The sequence below is a fragment of the Crocodylus siamensis genome, chromosome 1 (assembly GCF_052110815.1).
Source record: "Crocodylus siamensis isolate JL-2025a chromosome 1, ASM5211081v1, whole genome shotgun sequence".
NCBI lineage: Eukaryota > Metazoa > Chordata > Crocodylia > Crocodylidae > Crocodylus > Crocodylus siamensis.
Window position 1 is genome coordinate 336601886 of NC_143395.1, and position 17632 is coordinate 336619517.

Sequence of the window (17632 nt, forward strand, 5' to 3'; positions counted from 1 at the left end):
TGAGGTAGTTTAACTTAGATTGGGCTTGGCCATTTTTAGATCAAAATAACTGTCTGAACTTCTGTATAGTTCCCAACACATCTCCAGGGCTGGGAAAACCCAGCCACTGGCCCAACCCCAGGGTTGTGCTTTTCCTACACGCCATCTGGCACCAGACTATTTTGGCCCCTCCCAGCTCCTCCCTTCACCCCCCAAATAGGAAACCCTCCCATGAACCAGCCAGACTCCCCCACCTCAGCCCACTGAACTCCCATCCCACAAGCCACTCCCAGTGTTTGTTTTATCAGCCAGGAGCCAAGGAAGTGAATCCTAGTGGCAGGGGAGTGATGGCAGGCTTGGTTTTCCAGGGGGGTAGTTCATCTGGAGGTGAGGTGGGGTGGGGTGGAGATTGAAGAGAATAAATATAATGTCTGGTCCTGGGAAGTATGGGAAAAAGCCCACCCATCCCCCTCACAGCCCCTCCAGCAAACCCCATGAGCCTCCCTGATCCTGGCAAATACTACCAAACTGCACCCACCACTCTGTGGACCCACCTAACTGCGCTAACCCCTGATCTCCCCTGTGGACACTACCTGGCCCCTGAAAACCCCCATTATTCCCAGACCCCACCTGCCTCTTCCCAATCCTCCCAACCCCTCCTATGGATTCCACTTGTATCCCTGATCCTCCCCATGCACTCTTTTATTCTTTGAGTGTGTGTGTGTGTGCACGTGCGTGTGTGTGTGTGTGTGTGTGTGTGTGTATATATATAATGTGTGTGTGGTGTATGTGTTTATGTATATGCTTGAAGAATAAAGGAAGAATTTGTTTAATGTGCTGAAGTATCTTAGCTTTGACCCAGTCTATACCACATATTTGCATAAAGTCACAAAGAAGTAAAAATTAAGTATGAACCACAAACAAGAACAAAAGATGCAAGGAGATGACTATCTATAATGTTTTAGTAGGCACACCACTGGAGAATAGGAACATCTAAGAAACCATGGGAGATTTAAGTTAGCCATCATTCAACTTTTCACATGCAATATTTTTCTGTCTTTAAAGTATTTTTAAATATATATCTACATTGCATTGCACATACACATGCATTACTTCCAAAACAAGTCCTACGAGCATTTTAGAATAAGCTGACTTATAGAAATATATATTAATAAATATAGTGCAGACTATGGAGTACCTTCTCATTTGGAATCAATTTTTAGAAGGTGTTATGAAGAAAAACATTTTAAGAAGAGTTAAAAAATAATAATATCACATTCAGGATGTTTTAAAGAAAAGATTATGGTTCAGAGTTTAAGCTAATCATTATAAAACAAGTATTTTTTAAAAGGTTAGAACTAAAAACACCAAGATGGGAAGAAATCATGTAGTCCAACTCTGCACTGGGACAATATCAAAGCTTACAATGAAACATTGTTAAACATCTGCAGTGATGGACATTCACCTATACACATGACATACCTCTGCTCCAAGGCATGGTAATTATCACATGTAGGAACAGATGAAATTGATCTACATGTGTCAACTTCAAATTTTATATTCTTTATTCTCTATTGTGTCATCCATCTCATTAATGAGAAGAGTTAGTGGAACTGGGCCCAGGATAGACCTCTGCAACCCCACTGTAGAGGTCCTCCCAATATGACAGGGAGCCACTGATAACGAATTTATTAGAGTGATATTTTTTACCAATTATGCAACCATTTTATGGTGATTACATCTACAGCATATTTCCATAGCTTCATTAAGAGGACACCATATGTGAAAATGTAAAAAACTTTAATGAAATTCATAAGAAACAGAATATACTAATTGCCCTTTCTCCACAATATCAAAGAAAGAAATAAGAGCACTTTATTCATCTCTTCTTGGCAAATGCATGTTGACTGGTTCCACCACTTGCCTCACTGCCCAGGTGAACAGCTCAGGGCTACTTGCTCTCAAGAGCTTTTGAGGACCAGCCAGCTGGTATCTGGGGACACTAACCCCCTATGCCAGCTGGACTGCTGCAGCAGCCCTGACCAAGAGTAGCCCCTGCACTGTCTACCCACTGCAGCAGTCTGTCAGTTTGGGCTGCTGTGTGACCTGCTGTCACCCACAACAGCATCCACCCTCTTGCACCTGTAGCCCTATGTCTACATGTCTACCAGACCTGAACAGGGACCACAGCCACCTTGGCTGTGGCATGGGCACTGCAGCAGAGCCTTCTCACCTGTGGGCCAGCTGCCAGTGGGCTCTGGCTGCACACTTGGCCTTTATGCGGCACTGCTACAATGTGTGCCCCCACCTTGCCATGTGGGCAGATATCACCTGGAAGATGTGCTCTTTGTGGTGGCCCTCTTTGACATGTTAAAGCATGTCCTCCTGGCCCCAAATGGCCAGGAGTTCAGCCAACTCATTTAACCTCCAGCTGGGTCCCCAGTGCTAGCCCTGGGCAGGGTCCTCTGCCTGGGTCCCACCACTTGCCTCACTAGCAGGAATCCTGGTGTTCCCTGTTTAAAAATTGCAAATTTCCTGATAAAAATCCCAAATTCACTCTTTAAAATACCCAGAAACCTGTGTTCTTCCATGAAGAGAGATAGAGATCTGTTGAGCAATGTTTTACTGATATATTTACAATTTTAAAGCAATTTGGAAACCTACCAGTGCCTCTATCATCAACATAAAATAAATTCTAAATATCTATATGCTTCAGTGTTTGCTTCATGTTTTTTATTATAGAAAAATCAGAGCTCCCCCCTGACCCCTTCATGTGGGGATGTGTGGATAACTGCTCCTGCAGCCACAGCTCCCACTAGCGGGTCCCATCTTGTCTGGTGGCTGAGCATACAGGGCGTGAGATGTGAGGGGATGTGGGGTTTGCAGGAGGAGGGTGGGAAGGGGTGTGGGGTTCTTGGGTGGTTGTATGTGTGTGTGGTATAGAGTGGGTTCTTCTTTTTCTCCTTCTTTATAGGAAGATACTATGTTTTATATTCTGTGCTCAGGGAACTCTCTTCTCCATTAATTCCTGAAGACAATCATTAATAATTTAAATGTTGTTTTGACTTTAAATGCTTAAGCATTTTTAGGTGAGTTTTGTTAGACCCTGACAACTTACTCTTTTATCTAAATCTTCTTTAACTTGTTCTTTTTGTACACTAACATGCATCCTTGTGTCCTTGACAAACTGAATTAAGTTCACCTTTTTGTGAAGGCTGGAGCAGAAAACAATACTGAATACTTCAGCCTTCTTTTTATCTTAATTTGGTCTTCTTTCTCCATTTATCAATGGCTATACATTGGTTTTTTTATATTTTTCTTTTTTCTTCTATTTGCAGAACTTTCTCTTGTGACTTTTATGCTCCTGGGTAATTGACAGTAGCATAACTGGGGGGGGGGCAGGGAGGGAAGAGGGAGGAGGGAAGAAGGGGCCACTAGTTCTGCAGCTCAGGCCTCACTTTCATTGGCAGGTGCAAAAACAGTGATTTCTGTAGCAGTGGCTGATAACAGCATTCCAATCAGTATGGCAGAAACTGATATTGCCTGGGGCTGCACTGCTACCTCTCTGTTAACTAAACCTTATTTTTCTTCTTGTTCCTGTATGAAAATACTTGAGTAAGAATTTTCTGAGCACATATGTACCCTCATTATAGGAATAGGATCACACTGGATATGTGTAGACATCTCCCTATTCCTCTAATGGGGGCACTAAAAAGCCCAGATGGTTAATAGATTTGCTCCAACACTTTAGTGTGGTAAGACAGAATTCACAAAATTGGTTAACAAGAATTAGACTGTCATAACTTAGGATGTATGGTGTTTTCAAATTCTTGATAGTTCTCCTGGGACAGGAAAATAATTTTTCCCTATTCTGTTTTCATAAATACCCTTTAGAAGAGAGAGAAGAAGCTAAACAATGGTAAAATTAACTCCAGCTGATGAATTCCTGTTCTTTTTCAACTACAATGTTTTTCCTAGGTTCAATAAAGTGGGCAAATTATTTATACTAGAATTGCCTCTATTCAACTGGAAGGTAAAAATGCAACAGCTTTAAACTTTAAGAACAGCTTTAAGTCCTTAAGGGATTCCAACTTAGGGAAGATTGCTATGGCTGACTTCTAAACTGCTGAAGCTCTCTCTTTAAAAAAATATACCTTCTGCTAAGTGGGGACACAAAATCACAAGGCCAAGAGACAACATAAAAGTCCCAGCAAAGAGGACATCTCTCACAGGGGAGTAGGCATTTGAATCTAGATTACAGTGCCTTGGTGTGAATGTGGTCCATATTTCTGCACCTTAGATCAAATTCACTGCTGCCCTTTTTGTGTGTTCTTTTAAGTGTGTAAAATGATATCACATCAGCATGGCATTTTTTAATATCCACTTAGTACTCATTTTCTATTGATATGAAGTACAGAATAATAGAGTCTCAGGCCCATTGAATTTAATTTACAGAAAACTGTAGATGACAGAACCTGCTACCTGCTGAAGAAGATCTGTGATTCAATTAAGATCTATTGCTTTTAGCAGATTGAAACTAATTACAGCATAATAAAATAAATTTCACCATTGGAATTCTTCCAATCAAGCCTGACATTTTCATTTACTTAGAAAAAAAATGAATTATTTCTTGTCAATTCCCTGTTCTTCACTCCCAGTATCTTCCTCTATTTTTTACTCAAGTGACAGAGAATGAAAGTTTTACTTAAAAGGGCAAAAGTCAATGAATAGCTCTAACTTAGGGAGACTTGTATCTAAGCAACAATCAGGAAATCTGGATTTGATTCCCAGCTCTGGCATAGATTTCCTATGTGACCATAGCAGATTATTTAGGTTCTCAGTTCTCCACACTCATAAAATGGGAATAAATTTTCTTTTCTCTGATTCTTTGCAGTGGTGATCTTTTGATATAACTGCTATTGAGCTTTATAAAGTCCTTCCTAAAAAGCAGCTAAATTGGCTCATTTCTTTTCTTCTATATATTTCTAAAAACATATTTTTACTATAAATGTCCAGACCCTCAAATGCAGGTAAGCCAAAATGGTGTAATGACTGGCATGTGTCTAGTGACTGTAGTTGCTCTATAGTTACAAGGTCATGCTTTCACTTTCACCACTCATTTACAATCAGTCAATTATTTTTAGTTTTAAGCAGCATAAACCTTATAAAAATTACCCATTCCTACAGAGATATAAACCCAAACAGGTGCTGATTAAATGTACTGATTAGCATCTTTGTTAAAAATGTGTTAGAGTGTAGGAGAAATAAAAGATCCTTCTAAATGTTAAGGTTTTCTTTAGAGGCCTCTGGCAGGAATTGAGAGACTGCCAGATTTCTAATAATCCTCCAGTTCTTGAGAGAAGACCACTCATGAGTTAGACTGCAGACAAGAAAGTCTTTGTCTAAGGATAACATCATGGAAGAGAAAACCTGGACTGTCAAGTGAGGAAAATAAGCAAAATTTCAGAATTTTTTTTTGGTTGATTTAGACTGAATACTAGGAAACAGTTATCCAGAAAGGTGAAAAGTGTCTTACCAAGTAGATTTATTCAGAATATGGAAAAAAAATCCTAGTATTTCAGGCTTCAAAATTTCTTAAGTGTCATAATATTCCAAGTTGGAAGGAACCTTAGAGATCATCTAGTTTAATACTTTGCATAAATGTAGCACACAGTATTCCTAATTTATTTCAGACAAATGCCTATTCAGCCTTTTCCTGGAAACCAAAGTTGGTACTTTTTTGGTACTTTATAACATTGCTGGCTGGTGTTGAATTGTTGATGCACCAAACCCCCAGATTTTTCTAAGGAACATCATGGCTCAGAGAGCTATCATCCATTCTGTTTGTCTATTTGTTTTTTCTTCCTTAGGCGTAAGACTTTATATTTGTCTTTGCTGAATTTCATTGTTGTCTAGTGCCCAGTTCTCTAATCTATTTGGATTTGACAGAAGGTAGACAGAATGGCACCTCGTAAACTAATTCAGAAAGGCATAAACTTTCATAAGCCACAGCTTCATCAGACACATTGTCATGCCTCAGAATTAGTTAATTTGGCTTCAGACTAACACAGCTAACTACCCATTTCCTAGTAAGATTTATTTGAACTCAAAACCTATCCTCCAAAGTGCTTACAACCCTTCCCAGTTTTCAGTCACCTGGCAAGGGATGTAAGCAATAAAATAAAAATACTAACAGCACTGTACCCAGGACAGATGACTGTGGGTTGTCACTTAAAATCTCCTGCCATTCTGATACTGATCCATTCATAGCTACTCTTTATTTGCAGTTATTTAGCCAATTATACATCCATCGCCCAGGAATTCTTTCTGGCTCACATTTTTCCATATCACATGGCACTGTATCAAAAGCCTTACAATGGCCCTTTAAATAAAGTTTATAAAATTGTTTGAGGAAACCTCACAAGCAATGAGCACTTTCAGTTTTTGGAGAGCAATATACAACAACCTATTAGTCAATGCTTGTTTTATAGAATCAAAGAAAGTTAGGGTTTGAAGAGATCTGGAGAGGTCATCTAGTCCAACCCCCTGCTCAAAGCAGGACCAGCCTCAGTTAGATCATCCCAGACAAACCTTTGTCTAGCTGGGTTTTGAAAACCTCTAAGGATGGAGATTCTACAACCTCTCTGAATAATCTGTTCCAGTGTTTTAATACTCTCCTAGTGAGAAAATTCTTCCTAATATCTAACCAAACTTCCCTTGCTGTAACTTGAGACCCTTGTTCCTTGTTGTGTCACCTGCTGGCACTAAAAATAGTCTAGCTACATCCTCTTTTGAACCCCATTTCAGGTAGTTTCATAGTTTCATAGTAGCTAGAGTCGGAAGGGACCTAGGTAGATCATCTAGTCCGACCCCCTGCCTTGGCAGGAAAGAGCACCGGGGTCAGATGACCCCGGCAAGGTGCTCATCTAACTTCCTTTTAAAAATCCCCAGGCTAGGAGCCTGCACCACTTCCCCTGGAAGCTGGTTCCAGGCCCTAGCCGCCCTGACTGTGAAGTAGCGCCTCCTAATATCTAATCTAAACTTACCCTCCGCCAGTTTGTGACCGTTATTCCTGGTCACTCCTGGCAGCGCACGGGGGAACAGGGACTCCCCCAATACCTGCTGATCCCCCCTGACCAGTTTGTAGCAGGCCACAAGGTCCCCCCTTAACCTTCTCTTGTGGAGGCTAAACAGGTTCAGGTCCCGTAGCCTCTCCTCATAAGGCCTGCCCTGCTGACCCTTGATCATACGAGTGGCCCTCCTCTGAACTCTTTCCATATTGTCCACGTCCCTCTTGAAGTGTGGCGCCCAGAACTGGACGCAGTACTCCAGCTGCGGCCTGACCAGTGCCGCATAGAGGGGGAGGATCACCTCCCTGGACCTGCTCGAGATGCATCTGTGGATGCATGACAGGGTACTGTTGGCCTTCTTGACTGCCTCCCCACACTGCCGGCCCATGTTCATCGTGGAGTCAATGACGACTCCAAGATCCTTTTCCGTCTCCGTGCTGGCAAGAGGGGAGTTCCCCAACCTGTAAGTGTGGTGCCGGTTCTTCCTCCCCATGTGCAACACCTTGCACTTATCAGTGTTAAACCCCATCCTATTCTCATCCGCCCACCGTTGCAACCTGTCAAGGTCAGCTTGTAGCCTATTGCACCCTTCTAGTGCACCCACATCCCCCCACATCTTAGTGTCATCAGCAAACTTGAACAGGGTGCTTTCTACCTCGTCATCCAAGTCACTGATGAAGATGTTGAACAGTGCGGGCCCGAGGACCGAGCCCTGCGGAACCCCACTGCCCACATCCTTCCAGGTCGAGAAGAACCCATCCACTACCACCCTCTGGGTGCGGCCCTCCAAGCAGTTGGCGACCCATTTGACCGTGTGGGCATCGACACCACAGTCTCCCAGCTTTTTGATGAGGACAGGGTGAGAGACAGTGTCGAAAGCCTTCCGGAAGTCCAAAAAGACTACATCCACAGCAACCCCTGCGTCTAATGATTTGGTGACCTGATCGTAAAAGGCCACCAGGTTGGTCTGACAAGACCTGCCACTGATGAACCCATGTTGGTTGCCCCTAAGCATGCATTCCCCCGCAAGGCCCTCCTGGATGTGTGCCAGGATAATTTTTTCAAAGAGCTTACCCGGGATTGAGGTCAGACTAACTGGCCTGTAATTTCCCGGGTCCTCTTTTTTTCCCTTTTTGAAGATAGGGACCACATTGGCCCTCTTCCAGTCCTCCGGCACCTCGCCAGAGCACCACGAGTGCTCATAGAGCCGCGCCAGGGGTCCCGCAATGACCTCGGCCAGTTCCTGTAGAACCCTAGGGTGAAGATCGTCCGGACCAGCAGACTTGAACACGTCCAGCCTCTCCAGAAGTACCCTAACTAACTCCTCGCTAACCCCTGGCCCAGGCGTGTCTCTCTCGGGGCCCGAGGGGGGCCCAGCAGGGAGGTGGCTGAACTGGTCCCTACTTAGGAAGACAGAGGCAAAGAAATCGTTAAATATGTTAGCTTTGTCATCTGGCGTGATGACTAAGTTGCCCATCGTGTCCTGCAGGGGCCCCACATTACCCGGGACCCTCTTTTTACCCCCTATGTATTTGAAGAAGGACTTCTTATTGTCCTTAATCCGGGAAGCTAGTCCTATCTCCAACTCTGCCTTGGCGCTCCTGACTGCCCCCCTACATCCTCGGGCGACTGTAACATAGTCCTTCTTGGTGATGACCCCATCTCTCCATTGGGTATATGCCTCCCTTTTAGCAAGGAGACATTCCCGGATGCTCTTAGTGAGCCATGGGGGTTTATGTGCCCTCCTGCTCCCTTTGACCCTTGTTGGGATTACCTCCCTTTGGGCATGGAGGATCGTCTCCTTAAGGAGCAACCACTCACCTTCGACATCTGATTCCCTTCCCCACTGGGTCCTCAGCGCTTCCCCAACGATCCTCCTTAGCTTGTTGAAGTCAGCCCTCCTAAAGTCTAGGGCTGTTGCCTTGCTGCAGCCCTTTGCCACCTTACGCTGGATGGTGAATTCCAGCAAGTGATGATCACTGTCTCCCAGGTGGCCCATCACCCGCAGCCCCCTCACCAGGTCATGACCCGTGGCCAGCACCAGGTCCAACAAGGCGTCTCCCCTGGTGGGACTGTGCACCTCCTGGGTTAGATGGAGGTCCTGCACTCTGGCTAAGAACCGACGTGAGCGATCAGACTTGGCTGACTGCTCCTCCCAGCAGATGTCTGGGAAGTTCAGGTAGTTGAAGACTGCTATTAAGTCTCTTCTCAGTCTCCTGTTCTCTAGACTAAATAAGCCCAGTTCCCCCAGTCTCTCCTCATAAGTCATGTCCCCCAGCCCCCTCACCATTTTTATAGGTGGAACAATTTGGCTTTGCCAAATTAAAGCGTTAACCAGATCACAAAGTTGAATGAATCTTGGCAGGGGTGGAGAGGTAATGGGGTGTCCTGAATGGACCCATTATCATCCCACAAAGTCAAAAAGGCAAGTGAGGATAGTAGGAAGAGGGAATGGCACATCCTTCAACCTACAGTCTGTAAACCTTTGTTGCCAACTGATATTTTCAAGGATTTAGAATTTTATATGCAATACACTGTGGGAATTTGTGCATTGCTTTAAGATATTGGAAGGATTTGAGTTTTTTCCCTTTCCTGAGATCGTATTACAGGATTTCTAGCAGTAGCATCAGTATAAAAAAGATAACTGTATTTAAAAATTATTGTCTGTTAAAATATGGCATATGTACTATGTTTAGAACACAGATACAAGGAAATCAGAAAATGTGTTATGATAAAAAGCATAAAAGAAATGTTACTTCATCCATCAGCACTGTACTTACAGTCTCAATTCTCAGGTCTCCGAACTCTACACTAACCAAAGACACATTCACTTAGATAAATATTCATAACTATTTACAAAGTTGAACTGCGAGTCACTCGATACAATCCAACTGAATTCTTAAGTCAAAAATTTTAATAGCTGGGAGAAATACCCCAAAATAAAGCCAAACATGTCCAATAAGTAATTTATTAAAACATTTACACTATTACTACTTATCAAAATATTTAATTAAAATGAACAAAGTGGAAGGCTTAGTTCTCTTCTCATTTATGCCACATTACATTTATGTATGCATGCAGTCTTATTCCTAACTCTACTGTTGATCCAGTGAAGGATATCGCAAGAAGCCTTGCCTCTTGTACAACAAGGGCACGTCCAGACGTGCATGGATGTTTGGTTCGCCTTGGACAAGTAGTGGCAGTGCACCTGGCACCGCCACTACTTGTCCCCAGGGAACGCCTGTGCCACGTGCACTTTGGCAGATGGCAAGTTGCCCCGGGTGGGGTAGGAGAAACCCGGGTCAGCACTATGCTGACCCCAGAAGCCTTACCTGGGGTCTTGGGATCCTTGGTAGTTCGGTCAAGTGGAGCCTAGCTAGCAGTAGAGCTGAGCTCTGGCCAGTCTGGCTCCCCTTTCCAGCAGTACCTGCTGGCCAAGCATACGTTGCTCTGTTGTTTCTTTTTTGTGGGTTTTTTTTTACTCCTGGATATGAAAAAAGCAGGAAAAAATCTGGAGCAGTGCATGCTCAGCCAGTGTGCCCTTGCAGCATGGAGAACACTAGATTGTGCAGTATGTGCTGCATTAAACATGTTTGCAGCACCACATACCACTCAACCATGCTCATCTGGATATGCCCCAGCACTGTAACCTTACTACCTTAATCATAAAAGGACTTAGTACCCATTTACCCTAAAGCAAGGGAAATTCCTTCCTTAAGGAGGAGTCATCACATTCACTAAGATTGCTTAAGGGTACATTTAGACTATGGAAGAGGGTCTCTGAAACTGTAAAATATTAATATTACAGTAAATGGGGAACTCCTGTTCAAACAGTCACAAACTTCTCCAAGACCATTTCAGGCTGGACATAAAAAAGAACTTTACAGTCCAAGCCCCCAAGACCTGGAACAGGCTGCTGCCAGAGGTGGTGCAACCACCTACTCTGGATTCCTTTAAGAGTCAATTGGACATTTATCTTGCTGGGATCCTGTGACCCCAGCTGACTTCCTGCCCCTGGGGGATTGGACTCGATGATCTTCTGAGGTTCCTTCCATCTCTAATAACTATGAAATTTATGAAATATGAAATCTATGAAAAAAATCTTTCTTACCCAGCACCCATGAGGAATGGGAGGGCTGGATAACAAAATATGCTGTTTAACTTTGCCTGTTCAGGCTGCCGCCTCTCCTGCCACATCCAGGCTGTCATCACCCCTCCAGCCACATCGCTGCCCCTCCCACAGGCCCCATGGGCCCTGAAGGACAGGGTCCGGGGCCCCAAGCAAGCTGCTATGCCCCAGGCTGTGGGGGTTGGCAGCACAGACTGCTTTTTCCCTGGCCATGGGGCCTCAGTGAAACCAGAAATGCCACGGTGGGCACTTCTGGTTTCACTTTTCCCTTAAAAGCTGGCATGCCAGTTAATAGAGCATGCCAGCTTGTAAGGTGCCAGATAGTGAAGCTTTTACTGTATCTATATTAGAATGATCCCTGAAGATATGCATGTTTCAGACCTCACAACTGCATTTCTATCATCATGTACAGTGAAAGCATTTTCTACTGACTCAAGAATCTTTCTGACATTCATCGTGTTTTATATAAATACTGTTGAACAATAAGGGAATAGCAAACACATTTGAGTAATTACAGGAAGACAGTAAAAACATGCAAGATGTCTGGAAAAAGTCTCATGTTACCCAGAATATGTACAGAACTGCCCTGGGAAAAGACAAAGAAACTTGTTTCACATGCTTAAATTCCCCCCCTTAGATTCAATTTATAATAGGAATAGACATTGGAGTTATGTAACATGAAAACTGTCAGTATTGTGTGTTCTGTACATGCCCTGTAGTACAAAGCTAACAAATCAAGATTTGCAGAATTATAATTACTATTATACAGACCCTTTATATGTTTCTATTTTAAGTTTGTATTTGATAAATCTGACCCTAAATAAAATGTATAAAACTGACATTTTGTTTGTGATAATAGTTAAAAAAACTGTATACAAACAGAATCTGCTTCTGGATCAGGGTGTAAGGATTAATTCATGTTACCCATAAGCAAATGATCATACCTTAAAAAGCCAAATCACCATTGACATTGACTGGACATCAGCATTGAAGTGATTAGACATATATGGTGAAACATAAGCTTTCAATACCCAAAACTGTGTCAAGTATCTACTCTTCAATAAATATATATAATTTTCAGCATGTACCCATTTTTTTTGTATATGGATAACAGTTTCAACCCAAGAAAAATAGACTTCTATAGTAATTAAATTAGAAAAGGGAAGGAAAGAACAATCAAGATTATGGAATAAACAGAAAATGGGACAGAATACAACAATACCTGGGAAAAATCAGACTAATTTAGTCTATGGCGAGAGCTGACTTCTTAGATAAAGACAATGCAATAAACTTATCTAGATCTAAATGATGTTCTTCCTACTGTGCATCATGGTAAATTGTTGGCCTAACTGGTGAGATGTGGATCAATATTACAATTATGAGATGGGTAAGAATTTCTCTGAAAAGCAAATTACAGCAGGTTATCTGACTAGAAAGTGATTTACCTGTGGTGTTCCTCAGGAACTAGTCTTAGGACCTACTGCAACCCATGGGCTGGATCCAGCCCACCAGCTGAGTGGTTTTGGCCTGTGGGTAGGCACCCACCAAGTGAATGGATCCAGCCCATGCACGGGTGGTAGTGCTGGGTCAGTAGCCACATAGTTCCGGGTGCCTGGGGCTGCTTTCAGCATGCTGAGTGCTCTCTCTCCCTCCTGGGCTATGGCTGTCACTAGCATAGAAGAAGAATTATAAACCTTTCTGCGGCTGTAACATGCTCCCTCCCCTTGAGTCCAAACCTGGAAGCTGCTGGTTGCATCCACAGCTGCCCAAATGTAGTTGGCAGCTTCTGGATCGGGACTCTCTAAATGGAGGGGGATAGAGTGGACAGGAGACAGCATGTGCTACAGCTTCTAGTGGGTTCAGCCTTCCATGATGGTCACAACCCCAGGAGGCAGGGACAGAGAGATGGAGAGAGAGAGAGAGAGAGAGACAGCGAGAAGCAGAAGTGTGTGATCCTCAATAGGTTACCAAAACTCATTAAGTGACCTGCCAGAACAAATAATTGCCCACCTATGACCTACCCAGTCCTCTATCATTAAAAAGATAAATGAATAAGGGCATGTCTGGTACCAAGGTCACTAATATATATTCATGACTAATTTCTATTCTATTCTATATAATGTTTCACCATATATAATAGATAGATAGATAGATAGATAGATACTCATTAGTGACCTTGGCATGGGTGACTGGTACCTCCTAAGTACGGAGAGGCAGCCACAGAAGCCGCTGGTGGCAGCAGGAACAGGGCTGATGAGCACCCACAGACACCACCAGCAGCATTGGCAGTGGGGATGGAGCTGGCAAGCACCCACAGATGACACCAGTGGTGTTGGTGGTGGGGATGGCCCTGTTGGCGGAGCACATGCCCCCCCATGTCTCCCCTACCAGTTGCCTATGGACCTTGGTACAGGCATGTCCTTAACAAATCTGCAGATTATTCTAAATTAGTAAGAAGACAATTGGAAGATTTAGATAATCTTGTGGATTAGAGTATTAGAAATAGTATGACGTCTAACAGTGAGTGCATCTACACGTGCACCAGACTACACAATTGTTACTGTGCAATCATTTAGTACTTGTTGATATATCATCTCATGTAGACATGCCCAATATTAAATAAAACCATGAATTTAGCTTCCAACAAGGACTTTGACTATAAAATGCAGTTGCTTAGACTGGTGACAACTGAGTAAGAGAAGAACCTGGGAGCACGCGTTAATTGTGAGAACCATAAACTGATCTCTTTCACTAAATTATAAATAGTTACATTTTTTCTATGTCTACACGCTATGTTTTCTCTTAAGAATCCACAAATTTTTAATGCCTGATTATCAGGGATTCTGGCTTTCTCCGATTAAAAAAAAAAAAATCCCCCATTTTTGGATTAAAAAATGTAACCCAAAAGCCACATTTTGCCATAGTTAAAATGAAACCCCACTATATATCTATATATCTATTGTGGGGTTTCATTTTAATCATGGCAAAATCTAGATCTGGGGTTATTTTTTTAAACTGGAAATCGGGGTATTTTTTTTTATCAGAAAACCAGGATCCTTGGTTTCAGGATCATATATCCAGTGTGTTTTGGATGACTATATAAAACTGGTAGCAGCAATATAAAAAGAAGAAAGACCTCCTATCATTTCCTCCCAATACTTAAGTGATTATGGTACTCAGATGGGAAGCTGGAGGTCCTGGGTTCAGGGCTTCCTTTCAACTAAAGGAGGGTTGAATTTAGGTGTCTCTGTCTTCCCAGTACAGCACTCTGAAGGTGAAGTTACACATTACACTTAAACCATGCTAATGGCACTTAAAATATAAGTATACACTGAAGCTTGTTAACTAATGCTGAGTGCCCTCTGAGCATCTCAAAGTTATGCCACTTCATGCAAGGATTAACGCTGGGCTGTGCTACCATGCTTGCATTAGGGTAACTTCAGTCTGCTCCACAGAGAGAAAGAAATTCGCAGTCCTCCAGCATCCCTAGATGCACCATTTCTAGCCCTCTCTCCCCACAACCCAGAGCAAGCATGGGGTCCATGTATCCGGGCTCCTAGGTACCCTATGCTCATCGGTCTTCTAGTGGTAAGTCAGTGCTGTGCAGGCAAGAAACAATATTAACCCTTAACATGCAATTGGTTATAGCGGATATGTCTACATGAGACGCTACTGCACAGTGCTTACTGTGCATTTATTTAGTACTTGTATAGGTAAATACTAAATAAACACATAGTAACCAGAATTACTATGCAGAAGCACTGGTGAATGTCTTTTAAACAATGCTACTGCACAGTAGCCTAATAATACAGTGCAGTAGTGCATTATCAGTGTTCATGCTGTAGCATATCACTGCACAATATTATTTGGCTACTGAGCAGTCAGCATCTTGTGTAGATGTGTCCAACATGTTTTAACTTTAATCTTGCACCATCTAACCTAGGTCTGAAACTCGACTGCACCTTAACTTTTCATAATCATCTTCAAAAAATAGCTATGAAGATTAAGAGTTGGGTGAACGTAGTGCAAAAACTCACCAGAATGAGCTGGAGTGCCACCGTGGGAGTACTCTGCACCTCTGCTATGGCACTGATCTTCTCAATGACTGTGTATTGTGCACCGGTCTAGGTTCCTAGCACTCATACCAAATGTGTAGATGTCTAGTTAAATTCTGCAATGTGTGTTATCACTAGAACCCTGAAATCTATATCAATGCAATCGTTACTCGTGCTGGCTAATATCACTTCTCCAGATATTCACCACAATGAAGCTACATACAGAGAGGTTGTCCACATCAATGACAATCCAGACTTACTCATCCACAGAGATTTACATCCCAGCTCACCACTTGGTCTCCCAGAATCTTGTGTGGACACATGTACAAGCCCTTGTAGGACATGACAATGCAGCAGCTTGAAGGAAAGCATGGAATTAAACCACATTCGAAATAAACATTTAATTTTTGACCCAACAATAAAGCCTCCTGGTTTTGACTTTCCATGAAAAATGAGGAAGGGTCTAAATCAGATCTGAACTAGGCATGGCTATTAACCACTTAATATTGATTCTTCTCTTCAGCAATTTAATCCATCCCCAAGACACCTACAAGTGCTCACTATGAGCATTTGTCATGTAAGCCATCTTCCAGTATTTTATATGTTTTAGTATAATTTGTATTCAGGAATCCAGCCCATTATGTGTTCAGAAAAGCTTCACAAAGTTTTAGAGCATAGTCTCATCTATTCAAGATATCCATGCAAACTATCCCACTGTGAAGTTTATTCACACCCTGTCTATGTTCCTGTTGATTCTGTGTTGCATCCATAAGCATAGTAGAACTCATGCTTATTGAAAGATGGAACATGGTTTCTCTTGCTCATAGAGAACACACACTTATTTATTTACTTATGGATTTATTTACTGCATAAACAGGGACAAATTGCTCCCATTCAGCATCAACTTATCACAGTATGGGAAAAGACACATAAGACACCTACCATGGAGCAACTCCATAATTTGTTCATTTGTTATAGCCTCACACCCCAGTTTCTTTCAGTGTGATGTGTGCCTGGGCATTACAATCTTACTTCAGTTTCAAAAAATTGAAAAACTAGAAAGTGGCATTTTGGTGTCAGGGAGCTTTGACAGTGTTTTGGGGGAGGAGTGGGCTTCACGCATGCTGCAGCTAATTGGTGGTGGAGAGCTTTCTACAGCTGAGCCAGCAGGGGAACCCAGCAGTGGTGAGGTGGGATGGTGACCGCGACTGGTTTCTGGTATCAGAACCCATAGTATCTGAAGAGGGTCATTCTAGCAAGTCACTTGAAAACAGTGGCCTACTGCTGAGTAGTGGATTATTCGGAGTTTATAAAGTATCTGAAATAATTGAAATTTGTTAATACTTCTAATTTGTTATAATTCTATACAAGAAAGAATAAATAAGGAAGAAACCCAAGAAACCACACAAAAGAAAGATAATGAAGACTACAACTGTATATATTCACAGGAAAGTTACAGAAATCTCATACATGGAGTAAAGCAGATCACAAAATGTGGGTTAGGAGGCATTGGTTAAAAGTTGGTGCATTGGTCATAGGGATTTCAATCTTTCTGACAATTCAGCCAGGAATATCAACTCTGCAATCACTAAGGCAGCACTTAGACACATTACAGCAGAATAAGATTATTTCTTTACTGTTCAATGAACAGGTTCAGTAGCAATTGAAGAAAGTCCAGAGAAACAGGCCTGATGTAATAAAATGCTAAAGGATGGGGAACATTTAAGGTCTGCTGATCTCATAAAATCTAAACTACTCTGGAGGTCATGGTACACATAAAAGGCTAGTAAGATCAATATTATTTGCTAAGATTCTGAATATGTTAGACTTCATAGAGCAGTCTAAGAAAATGGAGATTTTCTTAAATGGTTACATTAGAATCCTTTACTATCAAAATCAAACTTAAGAAATTGTTTTACTTAAGGAGTACTTGAAAGATCTTGCAGTTAGCATTGACAATCAAAGTCTCTTCTGGATGGAATTCTACACTAGTGCAATTTGCAGGTCATTTGGACAGAAGAGTAGGAGGATATGTAAGATTCATAAATTGATTTTTGTCTCTCACCCATCCAGTGCACTCCTTAGTTCAAATGAGATGGAAAATAGGAGGATCTTACCAAATCATGCTGAATGAATTAACCAGAGGAGGATTTACATTTGCTTAAAAAACAGTGGCAACTTGAAAACAATGGGAAATGCAGAACAAGCATCAAGATTTGTGTAGATACATGTAGGCAGCTGGAATTATAAATCACAGTGTGAATGCATATCTGGCAAATGCAACTAGTGGCCTGGACATATACCTTTTGCCATTCCCAGTTTGAGATAGTGTCTGTCAGTTATAATCAGCTATAGCTTGAAAGGATATTTAATAGGCGTCTGTACCTTATGTCTTATAT